This window comes from Pterocles gutturalis, unplaced genomic scaffold (assembly GCF_000699245.1).
Source record: "Pterocles gutturalis isolate BGI_N339 unplaced genomic scaffold, ASM69924v1 scaffold22930, whole genome shotgun sequence".
In the NCBI taxonomy this organism is placed as follows: domain Eukaryota; kingdom Metazoa; phylum Chordata; class Aves; order Pterocliformes; family Pteroclidae; genus Pterocles; species Pterocles gutturalis.
The window spans coordinates 5753-14267 of NW_010146468.1; the positions used below are offsets into that span (position 1 = coordinate 5753).

The following is an 8515-nucleotide window of genomic DNA, read 5'->3' on the forward strand; positions in this document are numbered from 1 at the left end:
CTTCTGTTATCCAGATTCATCTCACCTGGATAAAACACATGCTGTTAGATCAGGGAGTCCAGATTTTATGTTATGCAAAATTCCCACTAAGCCTGTCAAAAGCAGTGTACTTTAAGAAAGATGGAATTGTTTCTGCATTGAACTGGAGAGCTGTGTTCTGCTATTGCCTACTAGAAGCTTTGGTAGGGGATTAGAACTAGAGCATTTGGCTCTGACAGCCCAGCTACCAGTGTAGTATTTGGTTTTGTTTCTACTTAAGACAGTAGGCCAAATTTCGGTATAATTTGTAGAAAGCTGTTGTGTTGGTGAGAAACATGAAAAGTAGGAAAGGACAGTAAACAGAACACATATTGCACAGGGGAATTAGCTCAAATGGTAGAGCGCTCGCTTAGCATGCGAGAGGTAGCGGGATCGATGCCCGCATTCTCCATTTTCAACTTAGAAGTGTATCGCCACTGTGAACGATATTAATTTTTTCCAGTTACCAGTTGTAAATTTTTTTCTGTTTCCGAAAATAACAGTTTGTAAACTTTTGCTTTATCTCAAATTACTGTAATTGCCTGCATAAAAAAGAAATAAATGCCTGTTGATGGGTTTTAAAGAATGAAGCAACAGCACCCTGACAGATACCGCTGTTTCATATGATTTTTGGCTGTGATACAACTTTAGTGACCTGTATATTCTACCTTATGTTGTAATGCTTTTTAAAATTTAGGTGCATTTTTCTGTAGCAGTTTTGTAAGGATTAAAATTAATAAATTTTAAGAAGGATATGCACAATATGAATTATTTAAGTTGTTAATGTTGATCAAAGATGAGCATTTTTTTTTAAAGTTTTTCTTATGTTGGGTTGAGGAAGCAATTGAGTGAAATTGTGAGACATTGAATATCAGTTGAAACACAGGTTAGGAACAAGTGTGTCGTGGCCATCCAAGCTGCAAAAAGTGCAAGGTAGGTAGAGAGACAGTAGTTCTGCCATGAGCTGGTGATTATATAGACAACTACTGAGATGCTTTTACATCTTCTTACAGACAATTTCACTGACTTCTTGTGTAATTAAAAACTAAAAAAAAAAAAGAAAGAAGAAAAAAAACCAACCGAAAACCAAAATGCTCAAATTAGAATTCAACGCACTTGTAAGGGACAGAAGTTAATTTTATTTCCTGTATTACAGAATAAGAACATTAGTATTATATGCTTTTGTGTAACCATTTTTCGGAGAGTTCACAAGTGTAGTCTGCTAATGGAGATTTTTTTCGTGTTTTATTTGCTGTATGAAATTGTATATATCAGTAGCTATGTATTTTCTTTCACAAACCTGAACAATTTATGGAAGAAAATCTTATGCTACCATATTAGCCTCTCAAAACACTGGAGAATGCGGGCATCGATCCCGCTACCTCTCGCATGCTAAGCGAGCGCTCTACCATTTGAGCTAATTCCCCTGATTGGTAGTATTCAGGGTGAGTTTACTTCTGCTGAATCATAGTTTGGCTGCTTTAAATATAACTTTGAGTCAGTCTGCATATTTAATTACACTGCATTACCACTGTATCTCTGTGGAAAGCCTGTTAGCATAAAAGTCAGAACATGCCTTTGACATCCGAGCAGCAGCAGTACTGATGCATTTTCTGCTATGTTACTTTGATAAAACAGTACTTAAACTTTCCTGAACGAAGACCCCGCTAGCGTTTATTCAGGAAAGAAAGAGAAGTATTTTTTTACCTCTCTTACAGTGCAGATACCAGAAGACTTGCAAAGGTAGAAAGTATACTGTTAAAAGTCACTGAAGGGCAATGAGATTTTTTTTTGCCTTGTTTTTGAAGTCTATTTTATTTTCCAACTTTATTTTCTAATTAGTTGTATGTACATTATAAATATAATGGTTTAAATGTTCGTGTTTGTCATAGTTTATGGAGAGAAAGTATTCAGATGTATCTTCCTAAGTTATATTCTAGGTACATCTACCTATTCCTATTGACTTTGATGATCCAGTTAAAATAGTTTTGCATCTAAAATATATGGGGTTACTGAAAACATTTCAGAAATAAAAAAATTCAAGCATAGTCATACTAACTGACTTTGCAGAAAGAAGCAGACTGGCAAGGCTTTATTCTCAGGTTACTAAATCAAAGAATGCTTATTGGATTTAAAGAACAAAAATGTAGTTTACAGTGAGTGGTTGCGCCGATTACTATTAAACAACAAAGGCAATTAAAATGATGTGATGAAAGGTTTATCATTTGCTGTTTAAATGTGGAAAAGTTCTGCTGGTAAAGTAAAACGATCCAACGATACATTGCTGGTGGTTTTCTCTAATGGATTTAATTTACTGGATAACAGTATCTCATCAAAAGAAAATAAATTACAAAAGTAAGCATTGGCTAGTTATAACTGGTCAAAAGGTAGTACTTCAAATCTAGCGCAATCCAGATTCAAGACTAGATGTGAAATTAAAACTGCCGTATTACTGCAAATATTCTCCTAGCATTTAGATATTCCCCTGACTTACCTCAATCTTTGCACAAAATTGTTCTTACAATTTCTTGCAATATATTGTAACTGTCTTTATATTCCTCTCTGGAGTAAACTGGAGGGAGAACACAAATATGCAAAAGTGGTTTCGGTTCTCACAGGCACACATGTTAGGTTCATTGATGGCTTGCTGCATGTCTGCAGCTGGGATCTTTGCCATATCATATTCCACAAGGTTCAGCTCTGTGTACAGTTTTCTTTATCTACCCTGTGCAGTCTGAGTCAGTATGAAAGTGGCAGATCACCCCTCCTTATTTTTCACACCTAAATCTCACTCCACTGCCACTGAAAAGGCCTAAAGCTTGGACAGTTCAGCTCACAGAAAAACAATTTATTTTATGCTAAAGTCAGATAAGGGTGAGGAAAGACCTCTGCAACAGTACTATTTTCAGTGATGGAAATATGTATTTCATATAATTGATGGCCCATTGCTTTGTGATCTTGAATTTGCTGTGATTTCTAAGTTTTTGTGTAAGATGGTGAGTCTTACCACGTGATTGGGAGAACTTCCATACCTACATGGCTGAAAATAACATGACCTTCTTAATAAGCTGACCTTCTTAATTTCATTTTTCATTTCTCTAGGGTATTTCAGCTGTGAAGGCTTTGTGTCCCCATGCTTTCATATAAAACAGATCACGTCAATGCATCTCTTTGGCAACACTAGTGTAAATTGATACAAGCTCATTTAATCAGGTTTGACTTTTGCTTTCTAAGATGGTCTTAGGATATGTTGGGGCAAATGCAAGTTTTGTAGTATCTTCAAGCTGCTCCACTGCATTGTATGTGATTTGATTTCCGTCAACACGGAAGAGGCAGTTGCTCTCCTCAAAGAAGGATAAATCTGGTGGAAGTTGGGTGGCACCGAAAGGCTGCAGGCTGTGAGTTTGTCATGGCAGCTAGCGTGAAGTGCTTTACTTATCATAATACTGGGGGAGTTTGTCATCTTGGAGAAAAAAATAGACAAGCTCAAGGTCAAATAGTAGTAAGTAGAACAGCTGCCCTGGGGTTAGTACCTGTGACAAAGGCACAGAGTCAGTAAAGAGAAGGCAGTTTGCATTTGTGGTTATTAAAATCTGTGGTTACAGGATAAATTAGCATGTTGTGGGGGGGAATTAGCTCAAATGGTAGAGCGCTCGCTTAGCATGCGAGAGGTAGCGGGATCGATGCCCGCATTCTCCACTGTGATGTTTTTTAGTAGGAGAAAAAACAGTTAACTATGAAAGATGTTTTCATGTATTGAACTGTAATTTTGAAATTACATCAGCTCTTATTTTTTAGATGTACATAATTAATTTCTTAAATGCTGCCATATGTTTTACTAGAATAAATTTTAAAAATACTCATCTTTAAAAAAAAAAAACAACCTATTTTTATGGGGAGAAACCCAAATGCCAGAAAGTACTTCCTCTCGTGAATTGCAAGTAATAAACTTTTTTTATTTTATACACCTAGAAAACCTCTTTTCTGGTTTGTCTTGTTTCTTATCTCCTTCATTTGGCAATGCTAAATGAAATACTACAAATTTATTATTTGGCACCTATTTTGGAGTCACAATTGAATGTGTTTTCTTTTTTGAATAGAGAGACTGGTTCAAGAGAAGACTGTATTACATGTATGGAATGGCAGATTTTAAATTCACCTTGAAGATCAGAGTTTTGTGATCCATATGACTAACAAGAGTCAGGGGAATTAGCTCAAATGGTAGACTGCTTGTTTAGCTTGCGAGAGGTAGTAGGATCAATGCCCACATTCTCCAGTGTTTTGTTCAACAGGAATTGTTACACCTAGAAGTAGAAACTACCAAAACAAACTATGTAAATTATGTATTTTGGTAAAATCTTAATTTTGTTTTAATCGGGGTAAAACTGATTTCCCTCGTGCCCCCCTCACCCCCCCTCCCTTGTGTTTTCACAGAGCTGCTTTGAAGAGGCTAACGCCTGTCACACTTGTGTTAGAGCTTCAGAGATAACCTTGACCATCTGACTGATTCAATGACTTCCCCTAATACATTATTAATTTCTTCGGATCCTTCTCCAGATGTTGTGTGTTTCCTTATGGTGCACTTCCGCAGGCCCTTCTGGAAGCAGCTGCACAGCAAAGGCAGGTTTTTAGATTTTGGTGACCAGTGCTGTTAAATCTGCTGTCTCTTGAGTGTTAACTAAGCACCTTGCAGCATGCAAAAAGGCCTACTGATTTCCTCACATCTTCAGTCTGTTCATGGCTGAGGAAGAAAATGCATGGAACTAGCAAAACACGAGTATTCTACTTATTGGTGTGTCACCTTGTACTTCAGGGACTGAAGACTTAACCTTCCCCTTGAACTCTTCGGCATACCTAAAAAAATTTGTACCAGTCTTAGTGATTACTTTTAATGTGATTAGTGTGCAGAAGATGCCTTGAATGGTCATACTAAATGCCATCCTTATGACAAGACTCTGGCATGTACTTACAGCTACTGTGTACACATTTTCAGCAGGGTTGTTCTCAGCGCACACTGTGGTGGCACTCGGTTCTTGTTCCACCAACATCACTTACTAAACCTGCCTCATAAAAATAATTCCTGATCGTTATCTTTGATGTGTGATTTCTTATCTCATCAACTGTTGTAAGAAGCGTGGATGAAGATAATTTATACATCTGTCTCCTGGGAGTATCTAGTGATCAGTCTTCAGAGAAAGAATACCTTTTTAGGATGACCACTGAGTATTCCAAGATCTCTTCAAATAAGCGAATAGATTGATTCCCCCCCCAATTCTGTTGAAAAATCACCAGTACCCGACACTTGAGAGCATTATTGTTTATCCCAAGGGAAAATAGTTTACCTGTTGGTGTCATTCTCACATTTGCAATTAAAATGGTGTTAAGCCTGCTTTAGCTACGCAATCAGCCTGGGGCGGCTCTTTTCAATTATTGAGAGGATGCTGAGAAAAATAAGAAAGTATTTAGATGGATTTCTACAGCTAGCCTCTGTATTGCTGAGATGGTGGATCAGGTCCATAATGATGTCTACTTTCTATTCATTTGTTAATATTTATTCCAGGTTGGTTGGAGTGCTTATAGATCATGTAGATTCCATGAGAGACTCTTTTAGTAAGGGTCATAGAGTCAATTCTTTTTTAAAACTGATGGGAGCTGTGTGATCCTGGCATGTAGCTGTTATAATGTAGTGGAACACGAGTGGAACTGTCAGGCAAGCAGACATAGATGAGACTGTTTAGAAAGATACTGTAACGAGATGCCCACTTAATGTAAAAAAATTCTGTCTGTATGATGTCCTTAGAGCTTCATTGTTACTGAGTATAAGCTTAAGAGCTTAATGGCTGTTCTTTGGATACTGAAAGATGGACTAAGAACTAGCTGGATGATGGAGGTGCCTCCCCTTTCTTGTCTTCCCAACCACATCTACCTGTACTGAAAAGCAAAGGTAATGTACTATGTGACTAAAACTGAGATAAGATCATAAATACCAATGCAGGTAGCCAGCCTAGCCATACTGTATTGTTGGAGGTTGGAAGCTCAACTCACTTGATGGATATTACGTGCTTAGATACTTTGGCTCGATTCTTTCTTCTCTCTAGCTTTAAATTGTGGATGTAAGTAATGTGCAGCTATGTTCTGGAATGGTATGTGCACTCTCCTGGTTCAAGTCTGGATTTGGTGCTGCTGGAAAAGATTGGCAAATGGAAAGTGCTCCTGGCTTATAACTAAGAATTAGAACCAGGAGGGAAATCTTCCCTGACTCCCAGCTCGGTAAGCTTGTGCCAACCATTTCTTCATTGGGTGAGAAATACCAAACTCTGAGGGGTCTGTTGTGGTTACTTCTTTTGGGGATGGAGGAAGGAAATGACACTCGAGTACTATAGTATTAGGCAGTATGAAAGACTGTGACAAGAAAGAATAATTTTAAGAACAGACAGTTTAATCAGATTTTTTCTTTGGTTTTCTTTGGTGTCCTGATGTGTTCGGAACTATTGATGATCAATGTTTTAAGCTTTTTAGTACCTTTCAGGAATTAGACAGGTAACTGGTCACAAGTCACGAACAAATGTCTACCAGGACTGTAATAAAGTTAACCTCTTAAAATAGAAGGGTGAAAAGCTCCTCTACTTTCTAACATTACCTTTAGAGGTCATCAGAGATACTCTCTGAGGTATCTTTAAGGAAGCTTAGTAGCTTTCCCACACCTAGTTATCTGTATTTTTTAAGAGTCTAGATATTATTGTATCTAGTAGTTTTCAGTAAACAAGGGTAGGAAAGGCTATTGCACTTGCTTCAAAGCTAGGAAAGGTTTTATTTACTAGAGGAAACTTGTGATTTTTTCTTATATTGTCTGAAGCATTTGATGGTTGGTCAAGACTAACAAAGGAGTCTTAATTACGTACATGGCAAATCTGATTGAAGTTGGTCAGGAAGTTGCACTAGTAAAAGCTTGCTTCATACTACAAAAAACAATGTGTGTGATAATGGGTGAGAGATGGTTGGACCACAGAACATAAAAAATATGTGGGGTTTTTAATTACATTTGTGAAAGAATTTAACCTGAAGATGTAGCAAGATCTTCAAAAGAGATTGTGCAGGCATTATAATAGTTCCCTGATAAGATTCCCACTCACACAATATGGTAAGTGGAAACTCTGTGCTTCATGAGAAAAGGGGCTCAAATACAGGCAAAAGCAATCCAAACCTCCTCCTGCCCTATACAGTTCAGAGGTGGGACGTGATCAAGAGTCACTGAACAAGTGAATGTTTTCTCTGCAATCAAAATATAGGGCACTGAGAGAATGCTTTAGGGATCTACAAAATAATTATATAGTAATTATATAATTAGTAGGTCTGCTGCTCAGATTTTATGACTTAAATGACTTAAAATATTTTTCATAGTAGCAAATACAATGCTCGTGTTTACCTTACCAGTTTGACTGGCCAAAGTGGCCAGTCACAAGGGGAGTCTGATTATGCTTATTGTATAGACAAACTATACTCTTGAAACCGTACAACAATTAACTAGCTTTTCGGGTTTGAGAAGCTCATGCCAGGCTATCTTGAAGCATCATTGTAAGGTGGCCACACAAACTGGGAATCAAATGACAGTCTCCATACCGACTGTCAGTTTACCTCACAGATGATGGATCCCATGCTTTTTAAATAAACTCTGCATGTATTTTTACAAGACTACACGTGATCTTGCAGAGTCAGAAAAGAACTCAAAGTCCTTACTTTCTTCAGTCCATATTGCTGTATCCAGGTGGCAAGTTACATAGCAGCTCTAAGATTATGGACTTCGAGACATATACTCCAAAAGTGGGATAGAATCAGTTCCCTGACCAGCTCTTTGACATGCAGTCTTCAGGACACTTTCTTCTTTTCCTGAGATAATCCTGGAAGTCTGAGGGCCTTCTAGGAAAATAGAACTGCAATTCCAGAGTGACTGCCAAAAATAAGACTGAAGCTTGATGAGGCTGTCTAGAACATAGTCTTAAGGAGTACATTATCTCGGTTATGGTGGGCGTGGGATAGTCATGACAGATGTAACCTAAGTGAGAAGCACCTGTTCCTACTGCAGCACCTAGCAAAACTGGGGAAGACTAGTATCAAGTCACTTTCCATCAAATGTGTGCTTGCAGAGAAATGAAGTACCAGTTTTGAAAACAGTAAGTGTTAGCAAATGAGAGTTTTCAGTCTGTCTTGTACTGGTCCTCTACCCACCCCGACTAACAGGTGATTGCGTTCTGTGCGAGGAAAACAGAAGAGTACCATTCCATTTCTCTCCACCCTCAGCTTCTCTTTGTAGTGTTAGACAGCAGATTGCTTCAACTATGGTCTCTCAAAGTGACTTACTACAAATAATTTCTGCCAGTAGGCTTATAACCTAGTTTTTTTTAAATACCTTTTTTAGAATGGACTTTAATTTAGAGGACTTCAATGCCTTTCTTCTGTGTCATTTCTGATGTTAAGAACATCAAGTTTCTGGCAGGAA

General features: G+C 37.8%; 3 non-coding genes across 3 annotated transcripts; 2 read left to right on the plus strand and 1 right to left on the minus strand.

Annotated features, from left to right (window-relative positions):
• Positions 1-357: 357 nt before the first annotated feature.
• TRNAA-AGC lies at positions 358-430 on the plus strand. Its single transcript has one exon. It is a non-coding gene; the product is annotated as a tRNA-Ala (tRNA).
• A 942-nt stretch (positions 431-1372) lies between these two features.
• TRNAA-AGC lies at positions 1373-1445 on the minus strand. Its single transcript has one exon. It is a non-coding gene; the product is annotated as a tRNA-Ala (tRNA).
• Positions 1446-3644: 2199 nt separating this feature from the next.
• TRNAA-AGC lies at positions 3645-3717 on the plus strand. The gene has a single exon. It is a non-coding gene; the product is annotated as a tRNA-Ala (tRNA).
• Positions 3718-8515: the final 4798 nt, after the last annotated feature.